This window comes from Lithobates pipiens, unplaced genomic scaffold (assembly GCF_037356315.1).
Source record: "Lithobates pipiens isolate NorthernLeopardFrog02 unplaced genomic scaffold, aLitPip1_a1.2 Scaffold_210, whole genome shotgun sequence".
Classification (NCBI taxonomy): domain Eukaryota; kingdom Metazoa; phylum Chordata; class Amphibia; order Anura; family Ranidae; genus Lithobates; species Lithobates pipiens.
In genome coordinates, this window is record NW_027507778.1 from 36,643 (window position 1) to 39,513 (window position 2,871).

The 2,871-nt window shown below is 54.6% G+C and overlaps 1 pseudogene; it reads right to left on the reverse strand.

The window, feature by feature from the left end:
• Nucleotides 1-768: 768 nt before the first annotated feature.
• Nucleotides 769-2,530, reverse strand: LOC144000279 (transcription factor Sox-21-like; annotated as a pseudogene).
• Nucleotides 2,531-2,871: the final 341 nt, after the last annotated feature.

Sequence of the window (2,871 nt, forward strand, 5' to 3'; positions counted from 1 at the left end):
CCCCTCGTTGCCCGAGACGCAGGGGGGCAGAAAGGCCCCTCGTTGCCCGAGATGCAGGGGGGCAGAAAGGCCCCTCGTTGCCCGAGATGCAGGGGGGCAGAAAGGCCCCTCGTTGCCCGAGATGCAGGGGGGCAGAAAGGCCCCTCGTTGCCCGAGATGCAGGGGGGCAGAAAGGCCCTCGTTGCCCGAGACGTAGGGGGGCAGAAAGGCCCCTCGTTGTCCGAGACGTAGGGGGGCAGAAAGGCCCCCTCGTTGTCCGAGACGTAGGGGGGGCAGAAAGGCCCCTCGTTAATGGATGTCTCCAGCTGCCAGCACTCCTATCCAATAACTGGGTTCAGGTCTTGCTCCATGGCACAGGGATGGCACAGGGGTGGCACAAGGACCAGAAGAAAAGATCAAAGGATATGGTGCCGACTGATCGAATGGGTCAATCACCTGGCTCAGGCACCTCCACACGTATGACCACATTCTGTATCTACCCTTGTCTAGGTAACCCAAACCACGACCCCGCACAACCACCTGCAAGACGGCAACAGGCACCTGCCCAGAGCCCCCTCAGGATCCAGCAGAGAAGGACCCTTGTGCTCTTTATGTGAAAGCAGTGGTCTCTCTGCCGAGGACGGACATGCCCCATACTCAGAGTCAGAACGCGCGTCCTCCAATTAGCAAAGCTCATGTTCTATGCAGACAGGAAATATTCTGCACCCAACACAACTTCACACGAAGGTGCGGTCAGCAAGGCGGGCGCTGGACTATTTTGCTCCCTAGGCAAGACCAACTACTTGCACCCAAAATAACACACATAAGTAGGGGCATTCTGCCCCAGGGAAGAGCCCCCGTGCCCAGTATGAAGTTACAGCCGGGTTGCTGTTGACAGAGGACTAGTATGGGCTGCCATGGTGTTGTGTGGCGGGGTAAGGAGACAATTGGGGTGCCCATGCCAGAGAACAGGATGTAGACCAGTGGTGGCTGCAGTCCGGGACTGGACCAGCCTGTGCAGTTACGTGGCATATTAGGGCGGCACAGTGGTGTAGTGGGCGGCACAGTGGTGTAGTGGGTTGGCACAGTGGTGTAGTGGGTAGCACTCTCACCTAGCAGTAAAAAGGGTTGCTGGTTCGAATCCCAACCATGACACTACCTGCATGGAGTTTGCATGTTCTCCCTGTGCCTGTGTGGGTTTCCTCCGGGTACTCCGGTTTCCTCCCACACTCCAAAGACATGCAGGGAGGTTAATTGGCTTCTGTCCAAAATTGGCCCCTAGTATATGAATGGGGACCTTGGATTGTGGCTCCCTGAGGGTAGGGAGCGATGAGAGTGCAATGTACAGGGATATGGACAATTATAGACACTCAGGTTGAACTGGATGGACTGGTGTCTTTATTCAACCTTACTATGTAACTATATTGCCCAGATTGCCAGGGGATGGGTGGGAATGAGTGTGATCCCCGCTGGCAGGTGCCGCCCCTGTGACTCCGGGGAAAGCTCCTCCGCCGGACTGGGGGTATCCCAGAGAAGAGGCGTGGGGGAGGAGGAGCTGGATGTGATCTCCGCCATCTTGGAGCTCAGATCAAGTAGGGACTGGAGGTGCTACCGGCCACTGCTGCCACAGAGCGGGGAAGAGGACCCTGCCTGCTGCCTTCTCCGGATTGGCCAGACGAGTGTCAGTCAGCGCCCCAGTAGGGTTGCGGCCTTCAGCCCCTCTTGTCCCCCAGCTGGGCATAAGGAAGGCAAACTTCACTTGGGCTTCCTCCAGGGACGGTATGTGTAGTCCGCATGCTATTTTGCTTTAAGGGGAGTGAGGAAGGGGGCGGAAAAAGAGAGGGAGGGCAGGAAAGAGCCGGGACGGTGGCGGAAAGTCGGGAAGCCGGCGCCATTGCACCCTGGCTGGCAGGTTAATGTAAACGTTTGAATCTTTAATTGTAAAAGGTGGTTGTGTCAGCGACAGCGGTGTGTGTGATTATTTGTGTTCTCGGTCGGAGAACATTTCGCCCCAGGCTGCTGGAGGACGGTAGATCGTATATTAAAGCGTCACATTCTCTTTCCCGCCATTCTACCAGAACCTTCATTAGCAGAGCTGTATGAAGCGTCCACGTTCCCCAATCAGAGGGAAGCATGAGCTTTGCTGATTGGAGAGTTCAGACACTCAACTCAGCTAATGAAGCTGGTGGCAGACCAACAGGAAAGGATACGTGATGATTTGTTATTGTACATTTGTTCCATTCCCCAGCAGCCTGGACAACGAGTTCATTACACGGACAGGGAGAGATGACAAGTAAATAACGGCACACACAGCTACCGCTGACAGCCAATGTGTCAGGCTGCTTTTCATAGACCTGGCTGTCATCACAGTGGGTAAGAATCGCATTTGTTCTGACACAAAATCACTTTTTTTCCTGTACAAACCTCCAGAACTTGTTATGGATACAGCAGGTGAGCAGAGCCGGGAACCAAAACGGAAGAGATGAGGTGCAAGTCACCAGGTGACACAAAGAGGACCTGTCAGGAATGGGCACCATGAAGACTTAGACTATTCATCAGCTGTGTGTGCTGTTACTTCCTTGTGTTCTCTTCCCTCAGAGGAAAAAATCTCAGGATAGGAGGAGGTCTCGTCTCCTGCCTGAGCTCAGGGCTGGTAATCTCGGATAAGCTCAGGCATGCCTGGATGAGAATCTGAACCAGTCAGCTATCATGCTGGGAAGCAGTCAAAGCAGACAGCCAATCATAGGTAGCAGAGGTATCAGCAGCTCCGCAGGCGCATGTATACTTGCGGCTGCATCCTAACACACTTAAACACAATGCTGATTACCAGCCCTGACCTCAGGCATGGAGACGAGGCAACCTCCTAGCTGATACGGTCCTGAGATGTCTCCT